Source organism: Mirounga leonina, unplaced genomic scaffold, assembly GCF_011800145.1.
Source record: "Mirounga leonina isolate KUSES-001 unplaced genomic scaffold, KU_Mleo_1.0 Mir_174, whole genome shotgun sequence".
NCBI classification, from domain to species: Eukaryota; Metazoa; Chordata; class Mammalia; order Carnivora; family Phocidae; genus Mirounga; species Mirounga leonina.
The window spans coordinates 50,802,306-50,815,549 of NW_023270451.1; the positions used below are offsets into that span (position 1 = coordinate 50,802,306).

Consider the following 13,244-nt stretch of genomic DNA (forward strand, 5'->3'; position numbering starts at 1 on the left):
GGGTGCTGGAATTATGGACATCCTGGCACACAGTGAGTTCACGATAAATATGATTTAAGGAATGATGTTTTAGCATTATCATGAGAATAGTAGATGACCCTGCATCAGGCATTATCCACATAAATTATGATGAAATCCTAAGTTAACACTGAACCTTTTTTTTAAGATTATTTATTTATTTATTTGAGAGAGAGAGAGGCATGAGCAGGGGGGAGGAGCAGAGGGAGAGAGAGAGGAGAGAGAGAAGCAGTTTCCCCGCTGAGCAGGGAACCCAATCAAGGGCTTCATCCCAGGACTCTGAGATCATGACCTGAGCCAAAGGCAGATGCTTAACTGACTGAGCCACCCAGGCGCCCCAACACTAAGCCTTTTTTTAAAAAGATTTATTTATTTGAGAGAGAGAAAGAGCATGTGTGCACTCGTGTGCACATGGGGAAAGGGGCAGAGGGAGAGAATCTCAAGCAGACTCTCTGCTGAGCACAGAGCCTGGTGCAGGGCTCGATCTCACCACCCTTGAGATCACAACCTGAGCTGAAATCAAGAGTCGGATGCTCAACCCACTGAGACCCAACCCTGAGACTTTTCATATCCAGTAGAAGAATTCTTTGTGCTTAGGTCCCCTTCTCACCTTAGGCTCAAATCCACACCCTCATTTCTCACTTCACGGTAGTCCCCTTGTGTCTCAGGCCATTTTAACTTGAGTGTGTATCCTTCCATAACCTCAAACTCAAACCTTTCCCCAAAACTCTCTTTCCCAATTTTCAACTTTTACTCATCTTCTAGTTTGCCAGAAAATAAGCTTGCAGTCATTACAGCTTCCCTGCCCTTCCTGTTATTTGTCAGCTTTCTGACCCTACCAAGTCAATCTCACGGTTGACTCTCTAAACCGTCTTCTTTATTCTGCCCAAGGGTACAGAGAAGCAATTAAAAATAGATGCTCAGGGCACTTCTGGTTGAAGGTATAGTAAATGCAAAGGCATGGCTAAATGGATGTTTGTGTGGCATGTGCACAAATGGGAGAGAGGGAACAAAGAAGAAGCCAGAGGCAAGAGATGTCTACGTCCTGAAAACAACTCTTGATGATTTGGACCCTTCACGAATTTTTAAGCAGGAAAGTGACATAATCAAATGTGCATTTTCTAATGATAGTGATTGCCCTGGAGGGGCCAGTTAGGTGGACAAATTGGCCAGTGTACTGAAACCCAAAGAAAATCTGAAAGGAGGTATAGCCATACAGAAACCTGCCTTATTCTCCTGAACCCATCTGTAAGGTTCTGGACTGTGAGTCCACCTAAATATCTTTCCACTAGTGTTTTCTATTGTGAGAGCTGCCACCACCATTTGCCCAGCTAGTCCCACAAGAAATGTCGAAATCATCTTCAATGTTCCCCCTCTCCCTTACCCCCCCACATACAATCAATCATCAATTTCCTGTTAATTTAATCTTCTTATACATCTTGATGAGACCTATGTTAACACTTCTTTCTATCTCCCATCATTATCGTAAGCCATGGCATATCACTTCTTGCCCGGACTACTGCGAGGACTATCTAATTAATCTCTTATTTCATTTTATCTCTCATAAAACATAGAGACAGCAAACATATTTCTCTCCTCAGCCGAGATTTCAGTTTAATTGAGCAAAAATGAACTCTAGCATTCTGCTTTTCCTTCTGAAAATGAATTGCAGATTTTAGGCTGCTTTCTAGGTAGACTTCAGCAGAGAAATCTTCTAAAAGTACAAATCATACCATGTCGATCCCCTGCTTATAAACCTTTCCTTTTCCTGTGGCTCTTGGACAAAGTACTAAGTCCATTCAGCTCCTCATAGTAGAGCCTCTACTCATCCAACCAGCCGAATCCAGAGCCCCTGTTCTCTCCCACTGTGGAATTTCTCTTCAGTTCCAGAGAGGTAAAATATTAGCCAAGATCTCTTCACATATTGCCTCTCCACCATTCAATCCATTCTTTATTAGTAGGACTGCCAATTAGACATAGGCCGAAATCTCTTAATGTATCCTTTTAACACAACCTCGCATTCATATTTTTCATTTGTTTCATCATTCTGGATGAATTCCTCATTTTCATCCTCCGAGTTATCAATTCTCTCTTTAGCTTAATCTACTGTAGGGTTACTTTGTCTATGCATTTTATTGTTTTTATGTATCTTTCATAGTTTTTTTTTTATATTTCACTTACCGTATATATATTTTCCATTTCTAAGATTTCTAATTGGTTCTTTCCCATATCCATATATTCCTCAATTTATATCTGCCTACTTTGTGCTCATAATCTCCTGCTTGTGTAGACATTGTCCTCTCTCTTTTAAAGTTCTGCCCTTTGGGGGATATCTGCCACACTTACGCTTAAGTCCTCCCTTGTTGCTCTCTCTGTTCCTCCACACTGCCCAGAGAGAACAGGGCCACCAAAGCAACAGCAACAGATGTGATGAAGAAGGACCCGAGGAGGGCCAGTTCTCAGAGGTAACTGATCGGACAGAAAAGCTGAGGGAGAGAGTAGAGCCTAGGAGGACATACGGCTTCAGCTTCAGCAAGCTGGATGTATATTCACACCTATCACTAGAAAGAGGAAAGCATGAAGATTCAGAAGCAAAACTATACAGGTTTTGGAGTAGAAGGAACAATAAGGACAGTTTTGAATATATCGAGTTTGTGGAACAAGGGACATATAGATGGGCAAGGCAAATGGGCTGAAAGGTAGTTGATTATATGTGTCAGGAGGTCAAGAAAGAAGTGAGACAGAAATGACCAGTATCCTATGGTGATGAGGCTGATAAATCCAAACCAATCCCCACAAACTTGTCCCAGAGTAATGACACATCCACAGCCATTTTGGTTTTTTGGTTTGTTTGTTTTAGAGGGGGGAGGGGCAAATGGAGAGAGAGAGAACCTCAAGTAGGCTCCATGCCCAGCGCAGCCTCTGGTGGGACTGAGGTGGGGCTAGATCTGGCGACCCTGAGATCATTAGCTAAGCCCAAATCAAGAGCCGGATGCTTGGAGCACCTGGGTGGCTCAGTCGGTTAAGCATCTGCCTTCAGCTCAGGTAGTGATCCTGGGGTCCTGGGATGGAGCCCTCCCACCACCGTCGGGCTCCTTGCTGAGTGGGGAGTCTGCTTGCCCCTCCCCCTCATCGTGCGTGCTGTCTCTCTCTCTTTCTGTCTCTCTCTGTCTTTCTCTCAAATAAATAAAATCTCTAAAAGAAAAAAAAGAGCCAGACGCTTAAGCACCTGAGTCATCCAGGCGCCCCCACAATCATTTTGAAAATGGATATATCTTCTCTCAAAGCCATTTGGTTGTCTTTTGACTATGGATGGCTATGATGGAAGGACAAAAATAAATCTTTATAAAGCCGATTAATAAAATGTAATAATATATTTAGAATGCACAGTGGGAACAAGGAAAGGCATGTTCCTCTCACCACGGCCACCCCCTTGCAGAAAGATTTCCCTGCTGAAATCCACCTAGAAAGCAAACTAAAATCTGCAATTCATTTTCAGAAGGAAAAGCGGAATGCTAGAGTTCATTCGTGCTCAACTAAACTGAGCTCTTGGTTGACGGGAGAACTATGCTTGCTGTCTTTCTCTTCCAAAGCATGGCAAACTCTATTTTACGAGGTTAGACAGACTCCGTCACACACGGAGAGAAAGAGCTAAAACCAGAAAGGGAAGTAGCCCGGTTCATTTTAAAGGAAGTTTAAGAAATAAATGCAATAATGCCAAAGCCAACAGGTGCAAAAATCAGATGAGGGACGACTATTCCTGTCACAATGTCATTCTACCTTATTATGACGTCACAAAAAGCACCAGCAGCACAGCATCACACTGGCTTGGGCGCATCTTTGTTTCATGGAACAAAAGGAGCTCTTGCAGGTGCTGTCTGTACTCTCTGAGAGCAAGGAGAGTTGAAGAATTAGCAGGACCATTTTACTGATGAAGGTGTGAGGCACGCGCTGAAGGCTACCGTGGGAACCAGAAGGTGTTCCCAGCACAGAGCGTCAGAAATCTAGAGGGCCTCACAACGGGGACTTCCAAACCTGGGTCCCAGAGCACCAGCATCACTGGGGAGCTGGATAAAAACAGGAATCCCTGGGCCTCCAACTGTACCTACAAATAATCCTCTCCGTATGTTCGGTATGTTTCATATGCGATTCCAACGCAGAACCAAGCTTGGGAACCACTGATTTAGTCCATTCGAGACACAGAAATTGGTCTATTGCCCAAGGGACATTTGGCAATGTCTAGAGACATTTTTGGCTGATTCAAGTAGGGGAGGGAATGCTACTGGCACCTACTGGGTAAAGGCCAGGATGCAGCTTAAATCCTAAAATGCACAGGACGGCCCTCACAACTAAGAATCATCCAGTCCAAAATGTCAGCAGTGCTGAGGCTGAGAAATCCTGATATAATCCAACTGCTTGGGAAAGAACAGTCCAGGAAAATCACATGACTTTTAATTTTCGCCACACAAGGTTGGAATCTCCCATTCCAGAAATTCAGTCTCATTTTCCGGATTCTATGGAATTTTAAAATTGTTTATTGTGATAAACTACACATAACATAAAATTTCCATTTTTAAACATACGGTTCAGTGGTATTAAGTAGATTCCTGTTGGGTATTCTGTGTGCTATGTGATCTTAAAGGTCCGAATTCAAAACTTCTTATTTAGAGCTCAGCTGTCATTTTAGTTCACCAGGCTATCGATATTTAAATGTCATGGGAATTCTGGGTTTTCAAGCTACAGAACTGGCTTTAATGCACTTAAGGGGACGTTTGTATTCTTGGTTCCAATCTTGCCTGAAACACAAAAAGCTTGTTCTCTTCTACGTACCACTCTGAAAAATTCATAATTGACTCCTAATGGTTACCATTATTAAGCAGAGCGTTGAGTGATTATCTCACTGAATCCCCACAATGCCGGGAAGGATGCATGAATATTGCCAAATTCTTCCTTACAAAGCAGGAGGCTTGTCCCCAGTCACACAGCTCTTAAGTGACAGCCCAGACTTTGAGTCCATGTGTCTACCCCCAGTCCATGCTTGTAAGCACCAACCAAATCGCCTCTAAGCAGTGTTCAGCCTCAAAAGGACGTCTCGCTTCAGGTGGGCTCATTCTGTAGTAACCCAGGTCACTTGCCACATTTTCCCTAATTTTTTAAAAAAATACCGTCTTTGCTTTCAGAACACAATGCGTCCCTGGAAATCACATCATTAGTGGATGGAGCAAGCAAAATGGCAAGGATGTATGTGTCTGCTCGAATCAGACTGCTGTTAATGGTGGGGGCCAACTGGGGAGGGGGCATCAGAGATGGAGAACCTGAAAAAGAACTACCGAGCAAGGAAAAGAAATCAGACAAAGACAAATACTACACACGGTATCACTTATATGTGGAATTTTTTAAAAAATCAAACTTACAGAAACAGAGAATAGAAAAGTGGTTACCAGGAGCTGGGATGGGGGTGGGGTGTGTGTGGAAGAAATAGGGAAAGGCTGGTAAAAAGGTACAAACTATCACCTGTAAGAAGAATAAGGCCTAATGTATAACATGGTGACTGTAGTTGATGACACTGTATTGTATAATTAAAATTTGCTAAGAGAGTAGAACTTGAACATTCTCACACACACACACACACACACACACGATAAATATGTAAAGTGATGGATGTGTTAATTAACTCGACGGGGGAGCAGACTTTCACAGTATATTTGTACATTAAGTCACTATGATGTACACTCTAAATATCTTACAGTTTTATATGTCAATATACCTCGATAAAGCTGAAATGAAATTTTAAAAAAAAGAGAGCTACCAAACAGATTTATGGTTTAGAAGAAATTGCCTGGGTTTCAGCATCACTCAGTGCTGGATTCAAATCAGGAGCTTCCTAGCTATGTGATCTGAGGCAGATTAATGAACTTGTGAAAAATTACAGACTAAGGAGTCTACAGTCTGCCTTGTTGGGCTGTAATAAGGGCGTGAAATCCTCCGTGCCGAGCTCATGGTCCATGCTTTCATCACTCCTGCTACTGCTTTCACTATGTACAGAATGAGCAAAACCCCAACATCAAGCACAACAGTGTAAACATGCTTTATGCAAGTAATGAGCTTTAGGAAGGTCTTGGGTAAATCAAATTTATACATCTTAAATGTACTACAGAAATAAGACAGTTGAAGGAAAAATGCAGGCAGTCATTCTGTACATGCTTGCCTAAAAGCACATCATCTAGGTTTCTTTTAGGCAAATAAAATCCCCAACCATATATGGGTAGGGGGTGCTACTATAATTTTTCTGTTTGGAGGATGGAGAATATCAACGCTTTACTCTCATCCTTACTGCTCATAGTTCAAACCTAAAGCAGACACACACAGAAACAGAAATCAATGTGAGGGATCACAGCATAGAAATGTACAAAAAACACAGGCTGACCACCAGGAGCATATAATCTACTTCAAAAGACATGGGTACATTAAAAAAATGTAAGTAATATTCTGTGCAGAATACATTAACTGAATAAAAGCTATAGGCAAAGGAAATGGTATAAGAAATCAGAAGGATGGAGAAACAACTGCATGATAACACACAAAAAAAGGTTTGAGTAGGAAGGAGGCTCTGGGCAGTGCTCAGCGAAGCCAGGATTTAAAGGAATGAAGAGCTGAACACAAGGGCAGGAGAAATCCAAGCAGGCTGACTCTTAGAAAGAAATTGCAAGAGATGAACAAGTGCATAAATGTGCATGGACACACTTCTAAAGGGGCAGCTTCTCTAAAGCAAGATGGCACCTGAAAATGGCACACAGCACCTGCACATACCTTGAACCCTGGATAATATGAAGGGAAATCAGGGAGGGGACATGAACTCAAGTTAAACAATCTGACTCAAGTCTCAGGATCACTCAAGAATCATCTCCATGGGGGCGCTTGGGTGGCTCAGTCGGTTAAGCGACTGCCTTCGGCTCAGGTCACGATCCCAGATTCCTGGGATCGAGCCCCACGTCGGGCTCCCTGCTCCGTGGAGAGCCTGCTTCTTCCTCTCCCTCTCCCTGCTGTTCTGCCTACTTGTGCTCTCTCTCTCTCAAATAAATAAAATCCTTAAAAAAAAAAAAAAAAGAATCATCTCCATGATTTTTTTTTTTTCAATTGTGGTATACTCTCTTCAAACAAAATCTTTCCCCAAAGCATCCAAAAATGACACAGGTCAATACAAGCTGCTGTTGCAGGAGTGACCTTGGAGAGCCCGGAGGCACACTGCATACACTCCTCACCCCTGAGGCATCCGAGGAGGAGCCTTGAGAAGGATCCAGCTAAGGTTGAAAACCATACATCTCTCCCCATCATCTTTTCTGGGCCTGAACCTGAACCCAAGTTGTCTGTCTAATGCCCAGATAATAGAGATGATCCAGACCCCTTGCCTGCCCAGATGGCCCATGCTAGCTTTTCCTCAGTAGAAGTGGGCTCTGTCTCCTTGTACAGACAGGATGGAGTAGATACACTTGGGGCTATAAGCAACACACCCAATCCATCCATCTTCTACATGAAATAACTTCCAAAAGTCGGTAACACCTATGAGACCGCCCTTCTGCAGGTTTACGTCTGGGTAGTTTCACCAAGCACCTGCTTGTGTTCTACTGGCAGGTGAAGGTTTATCTAGAGAATACTGTATCCATCAAACAGAAGAATTGGTGGCCCACAAGTCAGGCAGGCTGGTGACAGAGCTGGTATTACTTAGATAGAAGTTATACTTGAAGCCAAGAGAGAACATGGAATCTAGACCAAGAGGATCAGTATCAGTGTAGAGGGCTAAGCATTGAGGCTGGGACAGATTTAGAAAAAAGGAGAGACACGGAATCATGAAGGAAACTCACAACACCTAATCAGACAAGGAGGGGGGATCTCAGAACTGCGATTTAATGAAGGGAAGGGGGTGTTTCAAGAAGATAAGAATGAGCAGCTTTGCCAAGTGTAACCAAGAGAGCGAGGTCAACCAAGGCGAGTGAAGACCACTTGATTTAGCAAAGCAGAAGGCACTGCGGCCATCAGAGGGCAGCTCCGGGGAGAGGAAAGTTGTTACTCATCCTAAGGTTAAGTAGACGCTGATGCCACACAGGGAGTGGCATATACTGAGAACATTTAAATCAACTTGGAACGGAAAGACAAAAAATAAACCACACACTAGCAAGAGAATTACTAGGTCGAGAGAAGGGTCTTCCAAGTTAAGAATAGAAAAGCTTATTGGTGAACAGCCAAAGAGACAGGGGTGGGGGCAGACTGAATGCCCTTGGAAAAAGCAGGACCACCTCTTCCCTGCTCTGCCGGCCATGGGAAAGAGGACGGCAGGAGACAAAGGCGTCATGGGCTCCGTGGAGGCATGCAAACACATCAGCGGAGGGGCTGTGAGACACAGGCCGGAGTGGAGGCTTTCGGGCCTCCTTGGAAAGAAAGGCATGCAGGGCAGAGGTGTACTCCTTGGAAAGAAAGGCATGCAGGGCAGAGGCAGGAGAAATGGGAGGCCTGAAGAGCAGGTGCAGGAACAGAACAGCTGCTGCCCAGAATGCCGGTGAATGGCCAAGAAACGGAAGACGGTATCACCGAGAAGTGCTAGGGAGCCAGTGACTATTCCACAGCACAAACTGGACAATGGCTGTGTGTCCAGTTAGCATTCTCCCTTACTGCTAGATGATGCCTCCCATTTACTCTTTAGTTGTTTCTCCTTCCTAAACATTAAAACATTAGGCAGAGAAAGAAGGAGAAAGCAAGGGAACTGTTCATGACGAAGGGCAGGTAAAAAGGAAAATGAGCATGTCTCATTTTCTTTTTTTTTTTTTTTTAAGATTTTATTTATTTATGAGAGAGAGAGAGAGCGAGTGAGAGAGCACACCAGCAGGGGGAGGGGGTAGAGAGAGAGGGAGAAGCAGGCTCCCCGCACAGCAGAGAGCCCAATGCAGGACTCGATCCCAAGACCCTGATATCATGACCTGAGCCGAAGGCAAATGCTTAACTGAGCCACCCAGGGGCCCCAGGTCTCATTTTCTAATCGAAGGAGAACATGCTTAAACCAGCAGCAATGAGGGCTGTCTTTACGGAGTGATTACCCTGAGCCAGGCAATGTCCTACATTCTTTTCACACATTTCCTTTAATCTTCACAACAATCATGAAAGTGGAAAATCATGACGTCAGCTTTACCAAACGAAGATTCTGAGGCTCAAAGACGGTAAGTGAGGCTCTCACAGAAGCGGGGGCTCCAGGGCTCCCACCCAGGTCTCAGTGTCCTGGAGCCTGGAGGGCATCGGTTTGGCCACACCAGCTCTCAACAGACGCCCCTCGTCAGAGTGGTGTGGGCTCCTCGCTCTTGATGGAGAACTATGCTCTGCAGAAAGCAGAAACCAGAAGAGCGCGTGGGAGCCTTTCAGGCTCAGTGTGCCCCCGACAACCACCCACTGTAGCCTCAAGTGGCTCCTGAGGGTGAAAACTCAGCAACAGACAGCAAAGGCCAAAGCAGAAGCCTCCAGCAAGAGAGCTTACACCTCCTCTGACAGCCTCATAACGTAGCGGTAGCGCAAGCTCCACTTGTAAAAAGCCCTTAGGAGCTTTTCCTACCAAGTGGAAACACAGAAATGTCTCCTCACAATTTAGAAAGAAGACAAACCAGTCTACTCATGCAGACATCCCCTTGAACCAAACGGGCATGGGTAGCACAAGGCTGAGCAGAAATGATCCCCACTCACCAGGAAGCTCCCTCTCCTAGTTACCCATTAATTAAATATCCATTTATCAAGGACAGACTGTTCTCCGGGCACTAGAGAAACAGCACTCAAAAATGAAGCCCTTTCCAGACTCCTGACTATTCCTCATGAGCCCCTGGATCACGAGGTGTGGAAGTCCCCACATCAAACTCACTTAGGGCTCATCACAAAGCAGATTAAAAGCCCCCACGCCTGGCCAACAGCATCAACATCTCTACAGCTGGGCTGGAACTGGGCATTTTTCACAAGCTCCCTGGGTGATTCTTGGGCACACTCCAGGTCAAGTCAGACCACTGGTTTAAGTTAACACTCAGTGGCAACACAAGGTGACAAGTGGAAGAATACTCGAGGTTTTAGGAGAACACAAGACAGCGATGCCTAACCCAACTTCCAGAAATAACCTTTTAGTGAAATAGTAGCCACCCAGGGTAAAAAGGAGCAGAGTTTTCTGAACAAAGGTAACATGCCATGGGAAAGGGGCAGGGTATGTGACGCTCAATGAACATGGGAGAAGATCAGAAGAAACCCAAATGACAATCACTGCTTAAGTCCTCACTGCATGTGCAAATACATTTCTAATTCTTGTGCCAACTTCTGATGTGATCAAGAAACACCACCTGACGTCAACACAGCCGCCAGGCTCTCCCTCCAACTTCAGCAGCTGCAGGGTGATCAAGGGCTGGGATTCTAACTCTTTCTGTGAGGCAATGCCAGGAGGCCCACAATTTGGCCAACTGTTTAAAAATGCAATCTTGAGGGGCGCCTGGGTGGCTCAGGCGTTAAGCATCTGCCTTCGGCTCAGGTCATGATCCCAGGGTCCTGGGATCGAGCCCCACATCGGGCTCCCTGCTCTGCGGGAAGCCTGCTTCTCCCTCTCCCCACTCCTCCTGCTTGTGTTCCCTCTCTCTCTCTCTCGTTCTCTCTCTGTGTCAAAATAAATAAAATCTTTTAAAAAAAAAAAAAGTACAGTCTTGAGAGTAAGGGAGGCCTGGGTTTATGTCCTGGTCTCGTGGACTAGCAAATCACTTAATTTCCATGAACTCAGTATCTGCATTTGTAAAACCAGAATCATCACCAAGAGTGACACAAGGAAACATCATGTACCTCCTGATACAAGGCCCCGAGAAGGTCACAATGTCATCTCTCTGGCATTTCACCCCAAAATGCAAAATCTGGGGGGAAAGCACCAGAGAAATCCAAACTGAAGGACATCCCACAAAGCTGTCCTGTACACTATAAAATTATCAAGGTCACAAAAGATAAAGACTAAGGAAACATTCCAGATCAATAGAGACCAGAGGGACAGGACAATAAATGTAATAATACATGATCCCGAAGCGGTATCGGACTGGGGAAAACACCTATAAAAGACCTTATTGGGACAACTGATGAATCTTGACTATGGGCTATGGACTCAGAGTTAGATGATAGTTTTGAACTAACGTTCAATTTCCTGGCTTTTATAAAGAGACAATGGTTATGTAAGAGAATGATTTTGTTCTTAGGCAAGACACAACGAGTACTTAGGGGTAAAGGGGGGTGATGCCTCTAAATCACCCTTGAGTGGTTCAGAAAAAAAGATATATATTAAAAAGAGAGAAAATAGAGAAAACAATAAAGCATATGAAGCAAAACATTAATAATTAAAGAAGCTGGATAAAAGGTAGCCAGAAGTTCTTTGCCATTTCTCTCTTTGAAATTGTACTGAAATAAAGTTACTCCTCAAAACTATCAGGCCATGAAATAACAAGGAAAGACTGAGAAACTATCAAAGGCTGGAGGAGACCAAGGAACCATGACAACTATATTACAGTGCGGCTGGCAATCCTGGATTAGATCTTGGAACAGAAAAAGGATATTAGTGGAAAAACTGCTGACATCCAAATAAAGTTTGAAGTTTAGTTACCTAGGTCACATGCCATTGTTAATTTCTTAGTTTGGGGAAATGTACCAGTTACATTAAGATGTTAACATTAGGGAAAACTGACTGAAGGGTATATGGAAACTCTCAATAAAATCCTTGCAATTTTTCTGTAAATCTAAAATTGTTCCAAAATATAAAAGATAAGTTTTAAAAAGTAACAAGACACACACACAGCAAAGGCCATCGCCAAAGGCAAGAACAGGACTCCACAAACCCTTAAGAATGTCTATCAGGAGCTGCTGTTTTACAGCAGAGGTTCCCAAACACCAGGGGCCATGGCAGAATGAAAAGGAAGTCATTTACTAAACCACTGACTTAGCATCTCTTGGCAGAGGGTCCCCAAGAACATTTCAACAAGTGCCCCAGGTGATTCTGATGAGACTCAGACTTGGGCACCAGGTATCCAACTCAGCACTTCTCAGACTTAACTACATACAGGAGTCCCCTGGGGATCTAGCTAACATGCAAATTCTGGGTCCGGAGGTCTCGGGTGGGGTCTGAGACTCTGCATTTCCAGGGAGCTCCCAGGCAAAGCCCAAGCAACTGTCCTCAGCCACACAGATGGAGAAGGCAAAGCAACAAGACAGAAGGGGCCTGGGTCCATGACACTGGAGCATCACGCCAGGGCAGGACTGCCCATGTGGGTATGAGAGGCCAACTTCTCTTTGAAGCCGTTGGTTCTCTCGGTTGTAGCCAAACCTAATCCTAACTATATTGAGTTTGCACCAAGTAGTCCCAGACATATTTTAAAATTCAACTCATATCCTCTCTCGAACAGCACATGAAAAAGGACAAACATCTGTTACCTGACACAAATGTAGATAAAACCACTGGGTGGGCTTCTCCATCTGCACGGGTTGCTTCTAGAGCTTCACAAAAACAACCTCAGAGAGCAGTTAAAATGACCATGATGAGCTGGACTGATGACAACTTTTTTGACCACAATCCTAAAATTTTACCCTTTCTCACATTCACCCTCAAGCTCAACTAGTTCTGATTTGACCTTTATAATTTATTTTGAGTCTTTTGGATCCACACAATGCCATACAACTCTTGCAGTATTCTTCAACCAGATAATAAAATCTGACCGGGGGCAAAAAAGTATAGATCATAATCATAAAATAGTATTGAGAACATAAATAAAAACTGGAGTTGCCATGGTACCCTAATTTTGAAAATGTCGAAAGCCATCTAGAATCCTATGTTATTTGCTTTATGAAACCCAAAGTGTACATTAAGTCTCAACCTTTTTTTTTTTTTTCCTTAAATCATCTGCTCTGGAATGACATAAGTAACCTTCCTGAGATAACCTGTAATCAAATCCAATCAAAGCTACACCAAAACGCTGTCAAGATTCAAGCTAAAGGATGCCTTTAAAGGTAAGGCCATTTAAAACATCTTCTGGATATTTTTTTTAATTTTTTAAAGATTTTTAAAATTTATTTGAAAGAGAGAGAGAGCACAAGCAGGGGGAGCGGCAGGCGGAGGGAGAGGGAGAGGCAGGCTCACCGAGCAGGGAGCCCGATGCGGGGCTCGATCCCAGGACCTTCGGGATGATGTC

The 13,244-nt window shown here is 44.1% G+C and overlaps 1 protein-coding gene across 9 annotated transcripts in view; it reads right to left on the reverse strand.

Annotated features, from left to right (window-relative positions):
• ELMO1 (engulfment and cell motility 1) overlaps positions 1-13,244 on the reverse strand; it is a 540,114-nt gene that overhangs the window by 407,360 nt on the left and 119,510 nt on the right. The window lies entirely within an intron of this gene.